This window comes from Mobula birostris, chromosome 6 (assembly GCF_030028105.1).
Source record: "Mobula birostris isolate sMobBir1 chromosome 6, sMobBir1.hap1, whole genome shotgun sequence".
NCBI lineage: Eukaryota > Metazoa > Chordata > Chondrichthyes > Myliobatiformes > Myliobatidae > Mobula > Mobula birostris.
Window position 1 is genome coordinate 34,880,162 of NC_092375.1, and position 18,977 is coordinate 34,899,138.

General features: G+C 43.2%; 1 pseudogene; it reads right to left on the reverse strand.

Moving 5' to 3' along the window:
• Window positions 1–3,423: 3,423 nt before the first annotated feature.
• On the reverse strand, window positions 3,424–18,947 carry LOC140198677 (double-strand-break repair protein rad21 homolog; annotated as a pseudogene).
• Window positions 18,948–18,977: the final 30 nt, after the last annotated feature.

Below are 18,977 nucleotides of genomic sequence, written 5' to 3' on the forward strand. Positions count from 1 at the left end.
TATTATGATCACTGCCTCCTAAGGATTCCTTTACGTTAAGCTCCCTGATAAGATCTGGGTTGTTACACGACATCCAATCCAAGATAGCATTTCCCCGAGTAGGCTCAAGCAGAAGCTGCTCTAAAAAGCCATCTTGTAGGCATTCAAGAAATTCCCTCTCTTGTGATTCAACACCAACCTGATTTTGCCAATCTCCTTGCATACTGAAGTTCCCCATTACAATTGTGACATTACCCTTATTACAAGCCCTTTCCAGCTCCTTTTGCAATCTCAACCCCATAGCTTCTGTGGTACAATTTTGCTTCTGTGGTACAATTTAACTCTTTGCTCTGTCTGTAGTTGTACCCAATCATTTGCTTGTTCTTCCTCAGGTTCATATTACATATCACACCATCTGCTTGTAAACCTGCTAGCTCACCCTCAGCTCTGTCATACTAGCTTGAGCCACCTCCAACAGCTCTAGCTAACCTGCCCGCAAGGATCTTGGTCCTCCTTGGATTCAAGTGCAATCTGTCCCTTTTGTACAGGTCACATCTGCCCCAGAAGAGGTCCCAATTACCCAGAAATCTGAACCCTTGCCCCCTGCTTCAATTCTTCAGCCACACATTTATCCTCACTCAGCAATCCTGAGATTACTACCCTTGAGGTCCTGCCTCTCAGCTTCCTTCTTAACTCCCTGTATTCTGTTTTCTGCACCTCCTCCCTTTTTCTACCCATATTGTTGGTACCAACATGTGCCATAACTTCTAGTTGCTCACTCTCCCTTTTCAGGATATTGTGGATGCATTCAGAAACACCGTGGACCCTGGAACTTGGGAGGAAAACTACCATCTGTGTTCCTTTTTCGCGTCCATGGAGGCCCCTGTAACTGCTGCCATTCTCTTCAGTTTCCTGCCCTTCTGAGCCACAGGGCCAGACTCAGTACCAGAGGCACAGCCGCTGTTGCTTCCCCCAGATAGGTCGTCTCCCCCAACAGTACTCAAAATGAAGTGCTTATTGTTTGGGGGGGGGGGGTGGCCACAAGGGGCTCTCCACAATCTGACGTTCTCCCTTCCCTCACCTGACAGTCACCTATTTATCTGTCTCATTTATTTTATTTTAGTTTATTGCCTTAAGGGAGAGGTTCTAGATAACTCAGTATTGGGCCTCTCCCATGCTAAGTGACATATTACCCATATGGAATTCGCATTATGTTAATCCCACTGCTTAAACTGTAAGTATGGTTAATATAATCAACTTCAGTTTTGTAATTAATCCAGTACTTTGTCCTTGTATAAAGTACCAATGAGGAATCAAGGGGCGGAGTGTAAGGGAGGAGTTAAATTTGATTCCTTCCTTGTGTACCGAAAATGTGTAATACAAAATGGAAGTTAAGACAAAATGGTGTTACTCTGAAATATGGGAATGTTTTGAGAAAGAGCAGGGGAACCAGCCCACAGCAGTATTTTGAGAACTGAATGTGAGTACCAGTCTACAGCCTTGAGAAAAGACAATGGCTTGGGATGGATTAGAGTAAAGGGAGAGAGAGTGAGAGACTGGAAAAGCTGTTGGACACTTTTGGTTCCCTCCTGCTGTGCATTGTGTAAGGTGGCTTAGTGATAGTTTAATAAGTATTACTTTGTCTCTTTTAGAAATTCTTTAATCGTTTCCTTTCTGTATTGATTCTGCATTATATTAATTGAATAAAGATATTTCTTATGACCTTTAACATGTGTACAGTGCCTCCGTTATTTCTGGATACCTCTTGCTGCTAAGTCTGGAAAGCATGACATAAGATATAGGGAAAGAATGAGGAAATTTGGCCCATCAAGTCTGCTCCATCTTTCCATCATGTCTGATTTCTTATCCACCAGAATCCTATTTTCAAAGTCAATGTTCCATCTAATTTTTTTTAGAGATGCACAGACCAACCATGGCTCTGAGCAGGAAATTTTTACACTGTCTGAAAACTGCACAGCACTTTAAATAGTTTTGTGTAATATGCCTGCTATGAATACTTAGAATGAAAATTGAAGAATCACATACTTTTCATTTTATTTATTAAAGGGTACAATTAAATACAATACAAAGAAAATCTTTCACGCTTCAGAAACTTTTTCTCATCTGGCTTTACAAATTCATTGTCCATAAGGACTGTCTAGATATGTCTTAACCCCCATTAGATCATCCAAATTTTCCACCTTTTGTCTTTTCCTGGGCTTATATTTGTTGGCAGTCAGCACTAGAAGCTTGAAATGTTTCAACGAGAACATTTGTTGAAATGACGGCTTTTCACATGCTTAATTTCAGGTAGTTCAACGTATCAGTGAACGTCTTAATTGAGCCAGTCTTAACTTTCTCAGAAACAACAAATTTGAATATCACAATATTTCTGTGGTAGTTTTGAGGAAACACTTTAGTCGTAGTTCGTAATAGTTTTGTCAATCGTACAAAATTCTCTTTTCCAAATTCAAAATTGGTTGCGTTAGCAATAGCAGCAGGGTCAAAAGCTAACTATTTTCTTAATTCATCATCAGGAAATCTATTATCCAGGTGATTACACTCACATTGAAAGAATCAAATAATAGGTGCAGTATCGACGTTAAAGCTTATACGTGCAAACAGATCGTTCACTTTGTCATTCCAATATAAGGTATCACCGATACTATGAGCGTGATTTGTTAATTTTTGCTTTTGCATAATGCAGTGCTTCAATTGTATTCAAACAGATTTTCTGGAGGAGTTTACAAAGAAATGCCAGATCTTTGTCAAGGATTTTTTTTTTAATACAAGTATTTTATTTAAAAGGTTATACATAACAGCAAGAACTATCACTGTTCAGCAACATTTAGCAATGACCTAATTAAGCAACAAACTAAAGACTCAGTAGCATCAGCAAAATGCTGCTTCAAATGAAAGGTGTCATCTTTCCATAATTAGATATTCATGAAAAATTATCTGCACATTTTATACAAAAAGTGGTTTGAAGCTTACGGGGACATAATGTTTAAAATGAAACCAGCTTTGTAACACTCCCATCAGTTACAGCATCCTAAATTTATGAGCATGACATTAGAATTAACTGAATATTTTGTATGTCCTTGGTTGTATTTTAACAAATAATTTGAAATTCCAGTGCAGAATGGGCATACTGGTAGCCTGTGTTCTAAAATAAAATCTCAATACAAAGGAGCCCGCACACAATTGTAAAAGTTAACTTAAGTGCAAATGTTCACTACCAATTCTATAGTACTTTGTTGTAATTTTAATAAAAATACATCTTATTGACATATACCAGCAATAGTGGTGTACATGACCTTCTTGAATAATTCTATCAATAAACCCAGAATTGTATTTGCACAGAAACATGCTAAATGTGTTCATAATCTGAATGTTTAGTATTTTTCCAATCATGATTATTTTTTTTCCAGTATAAAACCCGCCATGGAGTGAAAAGTATTTTTCTTCCTCATAAACACTGGAATAACACACCTATCCCAAATATTGAAGTTTCCCTGTCCAAAACAATCTTTTAATAGTCAATATACATAAAACCATCATATCAAAGAGTTGCAGTGGTCTCAATTCCCCACTTAGGGCAATACGTATCGAGTGAATAAACACGAGCTATAAGATCAGACAATATTGAACCTGGGTCCTGGAGTTGCAATGATGTCGCTGTAAGGCTCAGCCTGTGTAAGCTCAATTGCCTGTTGCTTCTTCAGTACTAACAAACTGCAGAATTTTGCAGCTGCTTGCTTGCTGTTATTTTTCTGACATAAATCTGTCAGGCCAACGGACTCAGCTCCCGTTGTAGCCAAAGCTCTCTGTAGACCATGAAGCATTTGTTGAGTTCTGTTATTACACCGCCTTTCTTCCTGATCTTGTTCACCTCCAGTTGTTTCCTCTTCCTCTTCTTCTTCCTCTTCATCTTTTTCTTTTTTTCTCTGGCAGAACTGCAAGTTCTGGGACAAGGTCAACGATGTGCATTTGTTCCTCAGGAGGAAGCTCTATAGGTAGAATCTGCAGTTCCTGTTCTTGTTGCTGTGGCTGTTGTTGCTCTTCTTGTGGTAATGGAACCTCAAGTTCAATTTCCTTTGATTTACGCTTGGCAATTCTCTGTGGTGGTGGCATGATTGACTCATCTAATGCAGTCCTACTGCTCTCTAATATAGATTCTCGCAGGCGACTGGGCTCTTCCAAGATGGGTTCATCAGTTACATCACGCTGCTGCTGTTGTTGTGGCTGCCGCTCTTCCCTTGGAACTTCTGGATTTTCAATCTCTTTCAGGAATTGTTCCAAATTGTCTGCCTCACCTCGCTTTCTCTTTTCTCAGCTCATCTGATACAATTGGAGTGAGGCAACGTGTGAACAGTTTCAACAATCTGTTACTCCAGAGGAGTTGAGCTGGAAGCGAGGATAACTTCCCCACACCACCTGTCCCTTTCCACATCATAAGTTGTTTGGGTTGGTGGTGTAAGATCCAACGCTGTTACAATGTCAGAGTGATCACTTAGCTGTGCCCGAATAGTTTTACTGTCCAGTTCCTTAACACTGTCTACAATCAGCTTCCTCTTCCTCTTGGCTTTTGTTTCTTTAACAGTTATATCAATTGGTTCCAATGCAAATGCTTCCTCTTCATTTGGTACCAAGGTTGTCTGATCAGTCATGGTTGGAAGAGGTTCATCAGGATCATCAGAGTCTGGACTGTCAGGTCCACCGATGGACATGACATCATCTTCATCATCATTATGGACAGGTTCTTCCAGCATCAGTACTCCACCATCTGTTAACACTGGTGCATCATCAAAGATACCACCGTCGTTGTGACTTAAAAGTTTATCGTTAAGAATTCCACCATCAGTACCATCCCCAAATCCATAATTTTTGAGGGAATCATCATATGCCAGATAATTACTTTTCTCAACCAGCTGAGATGTGGTGTTCTGTACTGGCTCCAACAACAGATTGGAATCACTAGTGCTTCCCATTATATCTTCTTCAAAAATGCTTCCTTCTTGCATAATCTCTCGGTCATCTACTCCAAAATCACCAAAGTCATTATCCTGAATTAAAGTGGTGTTACCAACTTCCTCTCTTATTGTGATTTCTTCCACTCTTCTCTGGTTCAGCGTAAACTGCTGAGCCACGCCAATATCAAATCAGTAATAACCTCTGGATTACTACCAGTGCCACGTGCTAGTCAGAGTAGAAATAGGAGGATATATCAGATGAATACGTGGCTTGAAAAATGGTGCAAGGGGGAGGGATTCAAATTTCTGGGGCATTGGAACCAGTTCTGGAGGAGGTGGGACCGGTACAAGCAGGACAGTCTGCACCTGGGCTGGACTGGAACCAATGTCCTAGGGGGAGCAGTTGCTACTGTTGTTCAGGAGGATTTAAACTAATGTGGCAGGGGGATGGGAACAAGTGCAGAGAGACAGAAGGGTGCAAAATGAGGGTAGAAGCAAAAAGTAGTAAGGTGAAAAGTAAAAGTGGCAGGCAGGCAAACCCAGAGCAAAAATCAAAAAGGGCCACTTTTCATCATAGTTGTCTAAGGGCTAAGAGTGTTGTAAAAGCAAGCCTGAAGGCTTTGTGAATCAACGCAAGGAGCATTTGTAACAAGGTGGATGAATAGAAAGTGCTGATAGTTATTAATGAATATGATATATTTGGGATCGCAGAGACATGGCTCCAGGGTGACCAAGGATGGGAGCTCAACATTCAGACATATTCAATATTCAGGAGGGATAGACATGAAAGAAAAGGAGGTGGGATAGCATTGCTGGTTAGAGAGGAGATTAACACAATAGAAAGGAAGGACATTAGCCAGGAGGATGTGGAATCGATATGGGTAGAGCTGCATAACACTAAGGGGCAGAAAACGCTGGTGGGAGTTGTGTACAGGCCACCTAACAGTAGTAGTGAGGTTGGGGATGGCATTAAACAGAAAATTAGAAATGCGTGCAATAAAGGAACAGCAGTTATAATGGGTGACTTCAATCTACATGTAGATTGGGTGAACCAAATTGGTAAGGGTGCTGAGGAAGAGGATTTCTTCGAATGTATGCGGGATGGTTTTTTGAACCAACATGTCGAGGAACCAACTAGAGAGCAGGCCATTCTAGACTGGGTATTGAGCAATGAGGAAGGGTTAATTAGCAATCTTGTCGTGAGAGGCCCCTTGGGTAAGAGTGACCATAATATGGTGGAATTCTTCAGGAAGATGGAGAGTGACATAGTTAATTCAGAAACAAAGGTTCTGAACTTAAAGAAGGGTAACTTTGAAGGTCTGAGACGTGAATTAGCTAAGTTAGACTGGCAAATGATACTTAAAGGGTTGATGATGGATATGCAATGGCAAGCATTTAAAGATTGCATGGATGAACTACAACAATTGTTCATCCCAGTTTGGCAGAAGAATAAACCAGGGAAGATAGTGCCCCCGTGGCTGACAAGGGAAATTAGGAATAGTATCAATTCCAAAGAAGAAACATACAAATTAGCCAGCAAAAGCGGCACACCTGAGGACTGGGAGAAATTCAGAGTCCAGCAGAGGAGGACAAAGGGCTTAATTGGGAAAGGGAGAAAAGATTATGAGAGAAAACTGGCAGGGAACATAAAAACTGACTGTAAAAGCTTTTATAGATATGTGAAAAGAAAAAGATTAGTTAAGACTAATGTAGGTCCCTTACAGTCAGAAACAGGTGAATTGATCATGGGGAACAAGGACATGGCAGAATAATTGAGTAACTACTTTGGTTCTGTCTTCACAAAGGAGGACATAAATAATCTTCCGGAAATAGTAGGGGACCGAGGGTCTAGTGAGATGGAGGAACTGGGGGAAATACATGTTAGTAGGAAAGTGGTGTTAGGTAAATTGAAGGAAATAAAGGCAGTTAAATCCCCAGGGCCAGATGGTCTGCATCCCAGAGTGCTTCAGAAAGTAGCCCAAGAAATAGTGGATGCATTAGTGATAATTTTTCAAGACTTTTTAGATTCTGGACTAGTTCCTGAGGATTGGAGGGTGGCTAATGTAACCCCGCTTTTTAAAAAAGGAGAGAGAGAGAAACCGGGGAATTATAGACCAGTTAGCCTAACATCGGTGGTGGGGAAAATGCTAGAGTCAGTTATCAAAGATGTGATAACAGCACATTTGGAAAGCGGTGAAATCATCGGACAAAGTCAGCATGGATTTGTGAGAGGAAAATCATGTCTGACGAATCTCATAGAATTTTTTGAGGATGTAACTAGTAGAGTGGATAGGGGAGAACCAGTGGATGTGGTATATTTGGATTTTCAAAAGGCTTTTGACAAGGTCCCACACAGGAGATTAGTGTGCAAACTTAAAGCACACGGTATTTGGGGGATGGTATTGACGTGGATAGAGAACTAGTTGGCAGACAGGAAGCAAAGAGTGGGAATAAATGGGACCTTCTCAGAATGGCAGGCAGTGACTAGTGGGGTACCGCAAGGCTCAATGCTGGGACCCCAGTTGTTTACAATATATATTAATGACTTAGACGAGGGAATTAAATGCAGCATCTCCAAGTTTGCAGATGACACGAAGCTGGATGGCAGTGTTAGCTGTGAGGAGGATGCTAAGGGGATTCAGGGTGACTTGAATAGGTTAGGTGAGTGGGCAAATTCATGGCAGATGCAATTTAATGTGGATAAATGTGAGGTTATCCACTTTGGTGGCAAAAACAGGAAAACAGATTATTATCTGAATGGTGGCCGATTAGGAAAAGGGGAGGTGCAATCAGACCTGGGTGTCATTATACACCAGTCATTGAAAGTGGGCATGCAGGTACAGCAGGCGGTGAAAAAGGCGAATGGTATGCTGGCATTTATAGCAAGAGGATTCGAGTACAGGAGCAGGGAGGTACCACTGCAGTTGTACAAGGCCTTGTTGAGACCACACCTGGAGTACTGTGTGCTGTTTTGGTCCCCTAATCTGAGGAAATACATTCTTGCCATATAGGGAGTACAAAGAAGGTTCACCAGATTGATTTCTGGGATGGCAGGACTTTCATATCATGAAAGACTGGATCGACTAGGCTTAATCTCGCTGGAATTTAGAAGATTGAGGGGGGATCTTATTGAAACGTATAAAATTCTAAAGGGATTGGACTGGGTAGATGCAGGAAGATTGTTCCCGATGTTGGAGAAGTCCAGAACGAGGGGTCACAGATTAAAGATAAAGTGGAAGCCTTTTAGGACGGAGATGAGGAAAAACTTCTTCACACAGAGAGTGGTGAATCTGTGGAATTCTCTGCCACAGGAAACAGTTGAGGCCAGTTCATTGGCTATATTTAAGAGGGAGTTAGATATGGCCCTTGTGGCTAAAGGGATCAGGGGGTATGGAGAGAAGGCAGGTGCAGGGTTCTGAGTTGGATGATCAGCCATGATCATACTGAATGGTGGTGCAGGCTCGAAGGGCCGAATGGCCTACTCCTGCACCTATTTTCTACGTTTAATATCATCTAAGTCTGATAGTGGTTGGTCAAAATCATGAAATCCTTTGGGCAAGGTGATAGCATTGTATGCGGGTTCTCGGTTCTCTTCTGGAAGTTCTACCACACCCGGATGAAAAGCCATTTTAATCTTTATAAAGGCTTCATTGCAGTCTGCCAAAAAATATTTGGCTTTTCTGTGATAAATCCTTACCACACCGGGCAGAAGATGCCGAGAGGTTCGCAAGGCCATCTTGACCTCAGGGGAAATAATGCTTTCCACGCTGCTCTCCAGGTTACATTCAAATATATGGGCTTTAGGCAGCTTCTTGTCCCAATGGACTGCAAGCCAAATTTTGGCAAGCGGCCCCCGTTTATTCAACACAAAGTGAGCGTAGAAGATCTTGCGTGATCACTTGCAGCACAAGATCATAAATCCTCGCCCGTCGGTGCACACGCCGCTCTGCACAACACCGCAGTGCCTGGAGCCCGCATCCGACAAGATGGCGGCCGTCAAGGATTGTTATGCTACTCAATATTGTGGATTGGTCAAAATCTTCAGGCTGCCATTGCTGATTAGATCGTTAAATTCATTAATCTGTTCTTTGCAATGCTAGATCGAAATTTCGTAATTCTTCATTAAGGCAGTAACGGCAAAATTCCTTGACTGCCATCTTAACGCTTTTAGTGGTCTAAATGACGCATTACCAAATTCCAAAGCATTATCTGATTATTGTAGTTTTCGCTTCTTCACTGATAACCTGCTGAAAATTGTATACACTGTTCGTAGCCGTGTTTCTATATCCTGCATTATTGATATTTTTTTCCCATGCATCTTCTAATCCCAGGTCTTCGCTCTGTGCAAAGCAATGTTGCTTAGACACAGAAGGGAGCAATTTCATATTTCAAGCCTATGCCAGTTCTTGGAGCAATTCCACTTCCTCTCTTATTGTCCTTTCACCTGTTCTTTTTCAGATATTTATCAACTCTGGAAAAAAAAAAGAGGTTTACTTGCTGAAGAACAGCATCAAATCAATAGGAAGATGTTGAATTCTTGTAGATTGAGTTAAAAAACTGCAAGGGTGAAAGGACCCTATATGTACAGGCCTCTCAACAGTAGCTGGGATGTGGACCACAGATTACAACAGGAAATAGAAAAGGTATTTCAAAGGGGCAATGTTATGATAGTCATGGGAGATTTCAACATGCAGGTCGATTGGGAAAATCAGGCTGGAAATGGATCTCAAGAGAGTGAGTTTGTTGAATGCCTACGAGATGACTTTTAAGAACAGTTTGTGGTTGAGCCTACTAGGTGCTCAGCTATACTGAATTGGGTGTTATATAATGAACCGGAGGCAGGAGGAGAAGATGGCGGCGCGCCTGCGTGTGCGCAGTGAAAAATGATATCGTATCGGTTAAATAGGGGCCGTGGACAATTCTGATTTGATGGAGAATGGATGTGAAAGCACGGAGGAACATCTGGAGAAATTTCTAAAACGCTCATTTGCTGCTGTCATTATTGCGTGGTCGGGAATCTTTCGGAGGGTAGGCCTTGAAATTTCCGGCCTTGCCTGCTTTTGGCGACCGCGAAGGAGGTCAAATCGTTCGGACAAAGATGGCGCTCAGTACTCGGTGTCGAGAGTTGATCAGAGCTCGAAGTTTTCGGATGACTCAGAGTCGGACTGTGGTCGGCATGGCAGGGAGAGTTTTTCTTCCTTCTCCCATCTCCGTGAGATGTGGGACATTTGAGAGACTTTGAACTTTACTGTACTCATGGACTTCTTCATCAAGTTATGGTATTGTTGCACTGTTGTAACTATATATGGTTTTGTCAGTTCTTTTCAGTCTTGGTCTGTCCTGTGTTTTGTGATATCACACCGGAGGAAATATTGTATCACTTCTTAATGCATGCATTACTAAATGACAATGAAAGAGGACTACGTGTCTTCATAATCTAGGTGATCAGGGAACTTAAGGTAAAAGAACATTTAGGAGCCAATGATCACAATACGATTGTGTTCAACTTGAAATTTGATAGGGAGAAGGTAAAGCCTGATGTAGCCGTATTTCAGTGAAATATAAAGGAAATTACAGAGGTACGAGAGAGGAGATGGCCAAAGTAAATTGGAAGAAGATGCTGGCAGGGATGACAGCAGAGCAGCAATGGTGTGAGTTTCTGGGAAAAATGAGGAAGGTGCAGAATAGCTGCATTCCAAAAAATGAAGAACTACACAAATGGCAAAATAGTACAACCATGGCTAACAAGGGATATCAAAGCTAATGTAAAAGCAAAAGAGAGGGCATACAACAAAGCAAAAATGAATGGGGAGACAGGATTGGGAAGCTTTTAAAACCCTGCAGAGAACAGCTAAAAGAATCATCAGGAGGGAAAAGATGAAATATGAAATCAAGCTTGCAAACAATATCAAAGTGGATAGTGAAAGCTTTTTCAAGTATGTAAAAATAAAAGAGAGGTGAGAGTGGATATAAGACCACGAGAAAATGAGGCCGGAGAAATAATAGCAGGGGACAAGGAGATGGCAGATGAACTAAATGAGTATTTTGCATCAGTCTTCACTGTGGAAGACACCAACCATGTGCCAGATGTTGAAGGGTGTGAGGGAATAGAAGTGACTGCAGTTACTATTACAAGAGAGAAGGTGCTCAAAAAGCTGAAAAGTACTTAAGTCACCGGGACCAGATAAACTGCACCCTCGGGTTCTGAGAAAGGTAGCAGTAGAGATTGTGGTGGCATTAGTAATGATCTTCCAAAAATCATTGGACTCTGGCGTGGTGCCAGAGGACTAGAAAATTGCAAATTTCACCACTCTTTAAAAAAGGAGGAAGGCAACAGAAAGGAAGTTATAGACCAGTTAGCCTGACCTCAGTGGCTGGGAAGACGTTGGAGTCAATTGTTAACGATGAGGTGATGGAGTACTTGGTGACACAGGACAAGAGAGGACAAAGTCAGCATGGTTTCTTTAAGGGAAAATCCTGCCTGATGTACCTGTTGGAATTTTCTTGAGGTGATTACATATTACATGTAGGATAAATAAAGGCGATACAGTGGACGTTGTATATTTGGAATTTCAGAAGGCCTTTGACAAAGGTGCCACACAAGGCTGCTTACCAAGTTAAGAGCCCATGGTATTGCAGGAAAGTTACTGGCATGGTTAGAGCATTGGCTAATGGTAGGAGGCAGTGAGTGGGAATAAAAGGATCCTTCTCTGGTTGGCTGCCAGTGACCAGTGGTGTTCTGCAAGGGTCGTTGTTGGGACCACTTCTTTTTATGTTGGATATCAACGATTTAGTTGATGGAATAGATGACTTTTTTTTAACCAGGTTTGCAGATGATACAAAGTTTGGTGGAGGGGCAGGTAGTGTTGAGGAAACAGGTGGGCTGCATTAGGACTTAGACAGATTAGGAGAATGGGCAAGAAAGTGGCAAATGAAATACAATATTGGAAAATGCATGGTCGTGCACTTTGGTAGTTGAAATAAATGTGCAGACTATCTTCTAAATGGGGAGAAAATACAAAAATCCAAAAATCTGAGATGCAAGGTGTTAGCATTCATTCAAAAGGTCTAGAATACAAGAGCAAGGATGTGATGCTGAGGCTTTATAAGGCACTGGTGAGGCCTCACCTTGAGTATCGTGAACAGTTTTGTGCTCCTCATCTTAGAAAAGATGTGCTGGCATTGGAGAGGGCCCAGAGGAGGTTCACAAGGATGTTTCTAGGAATGCAAGGATTATCATACGAGGAACGTTTGATAGCTCTGGGTCTGTACTCACTGGAATTTAGAAGGATGAGGGGGGATCTCATTGAAACCTTTAAAATGCTGAAAGACCTAGACAGAGCAGATATGGAAAGGATGTTTCCCGTGGTGGTTAGTGTAGGACAAGAGAGCACAACCTTAGGATAGAGGGGCATCCATTTAAAACAGATGCAGAGAAATTCCTTTAGCCAGAAAGTGGTGAATTTGCGGAATTTATTACTACAGGCAGCTGTGGAGGGCAGGTCGTTGGGTGTATTTAAAGCAGAGCTTGATATGCTCTTGATTGGATATGGCATCAAAGGTTACAGAGGGAAGGCTGGGGGGCACTGACGAGTTTAAAAAAAGGATCAGCCATGGCGGAGCGGACTCGATGGGCCCAACGGCCTAATTCTGCTCCTACGTCTAAAACAAAGTTTTTCACTGTACTTCCGTACTCGGGGCAATGGCGTGGACTTAGCTGATTTCCGTCTCAGAAGTGCACAATCCTTTGGGTTATTGAATTTCTTAGCTACAAGCTTACCACCTGTCAGATGGTGCAAATAATCAAACTAATGCACCTATGGAGATGCTTACTTGGTAACTTGGTTTTGGGTTAATTATTGGCTAGAATGCAAGATTGTATACATAGATAGGGTGAATTTTCAGACTTATTTTTTCTGGGTTAGATAACGGCGAACTGGAAGTGAAAGCAGAGAGATATGCTAGCCCGGCATACAGTGTAGCCAGATAACTAACTTGAACGCCTTTCCCTAATAAACGACAGGCAAACTACCACACAGAAAGCAGCCGATTTGCTGTAAACAACAGCAGAAAGGTAATGAACAATCTGCCGGAGGAGCTTGGCGGGGAAGGAATTGTCAATGTTCCGAACAATATACAGGCAGTCCCCGGGTTACGAATGTCCCACTTATGGACAACTCGTACTTACGAATGGACTGCCATAAAGCCTATTATATTAAAAATTTGAGTTAAATACAATGGTTCGTAATAGTGAACGCACGCACTACTTTGTGATGCTCATGAAAACATTGCGTGGCTTCAGCGGTTCCTCGGCTCGAGGAAGGAGAACGCCATCCGCCATTTTAAGTTGGATCACGTTACCGTTAATACTGTTTTGAGTGTGTAACTTTGTACAGTATTTAGCGATCAGAAAGAAGTGAAATGCCATCGGTCATGGGAAAAGCGCTAGGAACAATTTTAAAGGATAAAGTGATGATAGCATTTGAGGAAGAAGACTGGGACCTAAAAACTCCAGAACTGAAAAAGTTTTGACGAAAGAGTTAGCTGAAGCCTTTTGTCTCCTTGAAGCAAGGATGGCAAAGTTAGAGGAGCAAGATCCTAATACAGAGAGGTTCACCAAAGTTTACCATACAGTTATCGAGGGCCTCAGCTGCTACAAGGCCATTTATGATGAGAAAGAGAAAAGCTCTACTAAGAAAGGTAAAATATATACTATATACTAAGACAAATATTTGACTAACTGACACTAAATAAGAACTGTATGTACCTGTTCCGACTTACCTACAGAACGCTGGAGGAACTCAACAAGGTAGTAAGTGATAGGCAGTGGTGCAGTGCTAGCTGGAGAGCACGGGAGCGTGTCCTGCACGTCTTTAAGAAAAAAGCCAAAATAAAAAAGCTATTTAATTAGGTGCCACCCAGGGTGATTTGAGTTATCTCAGAAACTGCTGATCTCCTGGGACACTTTACGCATAACAGGTTCTGGAGTTTACAAAGAATGGTGCCAAAAACAAAAAAAATCCAGCGAGTGGATTTAACAAGATGTTTTCACTCACAGAACAGCCACTAATTAATTAGCTTGTTTATTTCGGCTTTTCTCTTAAAGATGTGCAGGACGCACTCCCGTGTGCTCCGGCTAGCACTGCACCACTGGATAGGTGAAACCGGGTGGGGAGGGTAGTGTGAAGTAGAGAGTTGGGAAGTCAATTGGTGAAAGAGACAGTGTGTTACAAGGGGGCGCTGGTAGCGGACCCAAATGCAAGACACAGACACTGAAGTACTGTGAACAGGACAAAGTTTATCAAGAATGCAAGGGAAGTTGGGAAGCAAGGAGTGATCTGTGAGACAGCGGGGAAGTTTGGAAAGCAAACAGATTGAGAAGGGGAAGGTCATTTCTTTGGTAGTTTGAACAGGGCACGACTGTGCAAGAGCGTGATGGTCGGTCTGTGAGACAGCAGTAGAGTTTAAAAAGTGAGCAGGTTAATCTCTCGGAACCATGCCAGAATCTATTGACTTTTGAAAGATCATTGCTAATGCCTCCACAACCTCCACAGCTACTTTCTTCAGAACACGAGGATGTATTCCATCTGGTCCAGGAGATTTATCTACCTTTAGACTATTCAGCTTACTGAGTACTTTCTCTGTCGTATTTGTGACTGCGCACACTTCTCTTCCCTGACACTCTTGCGTGTCCGGTATACTGCTGATGTCTTCCTCAGTGAAGACTGATGCAAAATATTCAGTTCCTCCACCATCTCCTTATCTCCCATTATAATTTCTCCAGCATCATTTTCTATCGGTCCTATATCTACTCTCACCTGTCTTTTACTCTTTATATACTTGAAAAAGCTTTTAGTATCCTTTTTGATATTATTTGCTAGCTTCCTTTCATAGTTCACCTTTTGTCTCTTAATGATCTTCTTAGTTTCCTTTTGTAAGCTTTTAAAAACTTCCCAATCCTCTGTCTTCCAACTAATTTTTGCTTCCTTGTATGCCCTCTCCTTTGCTTTAACTTTGGCGAATGTTGTCCCCTTGTTCAAAAAAGGTAGTAGGGATAGTCCAGGTAATTATAGACCAGTGAGCCTTACGTCTGTGGTGGGAAAGCTGTTGGAAAAGATACTTAGGTAGGATCTATGAACATTTAGAGAATCATAGTCTGATCAGGGACAGTCAGCATGGTTTTGTGAAGGGCAGATCATGTCTAACAAACCTAATAGGGTTCTTTGAGGAGGTGACCAGGCATATAGATGAGGGTAGTGCAGTGGATGTGATCTACATGGATTTTAGTAAGGCATTTGACAAGGTTCCACACGGTGGGCTTATTCAGAAAGTCAGAAGGCATGGGATCAGGGAAGTTTGGCCAGGTGGATTCAGAATTGGCTTGCCTGCAGAAGGCAGAGGGTCATGGTGGAGGGAGTACATTCAGATTGGAGGATTGTGACTGGTGGTGTCCCACAAGGATCTGTTCTGGGACCTCTACTTTCCGTGATTTTTTATGGACAGCCTGGATGTGGGGGTAGAAGGGTGGGTTGGCAAGTTTGCAGACGACACAAAGGTTGGTGGTGTTGTAGATAGTGTAGAGGATCATCAAAGATTGCAGAGAGACATCGATAGGATGCAGAAGTGGGCTGAGAAGTGGCAGATGGAGTTCAACCCGGAGAAGTGTGAGGAGGTACACTTTGGAAGGACGAAATCCAAGGCAGAGTCCAAAGCCAATGGCAGGATACTTGGTAGTGTGGAGGAGCAGAAGGATCTGGGGGTACATGTCCACAGATCCCTGAAAGTTGCCTCACAGGTAGATAGGGTAGTTAAGAAAGCTTACGGAGTGTTAGCTTTCATAAGTCGAGGGATAGAGTTTTAAAATTCTAGTTAGGCCACACTTGGAGTACTGTGTCCAGTTCTAGTCGCCTAGCTATAGGAAAGATGTGGAAGCATTAGAAATGGTACGGAGGAGAATTACCAGGATGCTGCCTGGTTTAGAGAATATGGATTATGACCAGAGATTAAGGGAGCTAGGGCTTTACTCTTTGGAGAGAAGGAGGATGAGAGGAGACATGATGGAGGTATACAAGATATTAAGAGGAATAGGTAGAGTGGACAGCCAGCACCTCTTCCCCAGGGCACCACTACTCAATACAAGAGGACATGGGTTTAAGGTAAGGGGTGGGAAGTTCAAGGGGGATATTAGAGGAAGATTTTTTACTCAGAGAGTGGTTGGTGCTTGGAATGCACTGCCTGAGTCAGTGGTGGATGCAGATACACTAGTGAAATTTAAGAGACTACTAAACAGGTATATGGAGGAATTTAAGGTGGGGATTATATGGGAGGCAGGGTTTAAGGGTCGGCACAACATTGTGGGCCGAAGGAGCTGTACATTCTATGTTCTATGTTCAATGTAATCCGGGAGAGAGACAAGCATAAGCAGGGAGAGATGTAGCTGGACACGGACACAGGCCCTGGATGAGACAAGGACACCGGGCCTGGGCTAGGACTAAGACTAGGAAAGCGGGACCTGGACGAGGAACTTGGAACTAGGAGCCTGGACTAGGACTCTGAGCCAGAGACTGGACAGGGACTCAGAACATGGGTCTTGACTCGGGCTCAGAATCCGGATCCAGATGAGGACTCGGGACCAGGAACAGACTAGACGATAGATAGTACTGGGAATGCAAAGCCTTGGCCTGGACTGGGTGAGGAATCTGGATGTGGCCTGGACTGAGCAAGGCACTCCAGCCCTGGGTGAGGACACGAAGCCTTGACTTGGACAGGACTGGAACACGGCACCTGGAACTTGGTCTTGGAACACAGTAACACGGAACACAGAGCCAAGACCCCTCCTTGGGAACAGGACATAGGGCCACGACTCGCACACGGAACACAGAGCCAGGACCCCTCCTTGGGTAGAGGACTTAGGACCGCGGCTCTACACAGAGTCAGGGCCTCTCCTTGGGAACAGGACATAGCGCCGGGACTCTTCTTTGACATAGAACACTAAACATGGGGACACAAACAGACAGTTCCAAAGTCAACAATAGATTGTTTCTTATCTTGATGCAACAAGGTTCCAGTCGCTCTCTGGCGGGTTAAATTGACAGGGAATTCTGACAAAGTGGCAAACAAAGGTAGCAGGCCAGGTTGCAGGCAAGGATTCAGAAAGAAGGCAAAAGGAACAGTCCAGCAGGGAATCCTTGGTTTGAGAGGTATTTATGTGCCAGCCCAAAACAAGAATCAGGTGCCTTAGTTAAGGCACCCAATGGAACAAGAGAAACCAGGAAAACCCGGAATAAGGAATCAACGGACCGGACTGTGACCTGGAATGCGGACTTCACGGACTGGAGAAGGGGGAATCTGACAGAAGGCCATGGGAGAAAGGGAAAAAGGAGGAGCACCAGGGGGAACTGATAGGTGAGCGAGGGAAATGGGGGTGGGGGGGGAACTATTACCGGAAGTTCAAGAAATTGATGTTCATGCTATCAGATTGGAGGCTACCCAGATGGAATATAAGATGTTGCTCCTCCAATCTGAGTGTGCCTCAGCACGACAATAGAGGAGACCATGGACTGGCATGTCAGAAGAGGAAAGGGAAGTAGAAGTAAATGGGTGACCACTTGGAGATCTCTCTTTTTCTGGTGAAGTGGTCTCCCAATCTATGTCGGGTCTCACCAGTATACAGGAAGCCACACCGGGAGCAATGGATACAGTAGCTGACCCCAACAAACTCATGGTGAAGTTGAGATGTTAAAAGATTAATTTGTCCTACTAACATGCAGGAAATTAGATACTGATCTACGCCGCAGGCTTCCTTGTCTTGCATGAAGGCTGTGGCAATCTGATTATGCTCTGTCCTCTAACAATGCTGAACTAACTAATAGAACATAGAACATGGAACAACATAGAACAGTACAGCGTAGTACAGTCTCTTTGGCCCACAATGTTGTGCCGACCCTCAAACCCTGCCTCCCTTATAACCTCCCCACCTTAAATTCCTCCATATACCTGTCTAGTAGTCTCTTAAACTTCATGAGTGCATCTGCCTCCACCACTGACTCAAGCAGTGCATTCCACACACCAAACACTCTCTGAGTAAAAAGCCTTCCTCTAATATCCCTCTTGAACTTCCCACCCCTTACCTAAAAGCCATGTCCTCTTGTATTGAGCAGTGGTGCCCAGGGGAAGAGGTGCTGGCTGTCCACTCTATCTATTCCTCTTACATTGTTCTGGGGTGGCTGGCCTTTAAGTTCTGCCTTTAGGTGATTATAATTGTCAAGTACTATTGAGATATTAAAAGATAATTTGTCCTGACAACATGCAAGAATTTGGATACTAATCTCATACATTGTTCTTGGGTGGAAAGCCTTTGCTTCGGCTTTTAGGTGCTTAAGCATTCTTTGTGTGGTACTATCACTGTTGCTGTGCTTGTGACTGTAGGATTTATCTTGCAACACACACAAGATGCTGGCAGAACGCAGCAGGCCAGGCCTGACGAACGGTCTCGGCCCGAAACGTTGACTGTGCTTCTTCCTGTAGCTGCTGCCTGGCCTGTTGCTTTCCACCAGCATTTTGTGCGTGTTGCTTGAATTTCCAGCATCTGCAGATTTCCTCGTGTTTGTATCTTGCATACGGGACTGACCGTGTTGTTTAACCTTATATAAAGGGAGGACTGTTCCCTTGTGGGAAGAGTATCGCTTGATAGGACTCCGCAGGCACTGCGAGGTTTGTTAAGCGATCCTCCCAAAAGCTTGCACTTGCATAAATAAAGAATCGTGGCTAGCCACAGAAGTTGGCGTATTGCATTTGTATCAAGTGGGTAAGAATCTCAAGAAAGCGAACTGACAAAGTGTCGCCTCACCCGGACGGACTGTCTGGGGCCCTGAATGATAGTGATGGAGGAGGTGTAGGGGCAGGTGTGGCACTTGTTCCGCTTGCAAGGATAAGTACCAGGATGGAGATCAATGGGGAGGACAAGGGAATTGCGTTGGGAGCGATCCCTGCCATTGCTGCGGAAATTGGGGGAGAGTGCTTGGC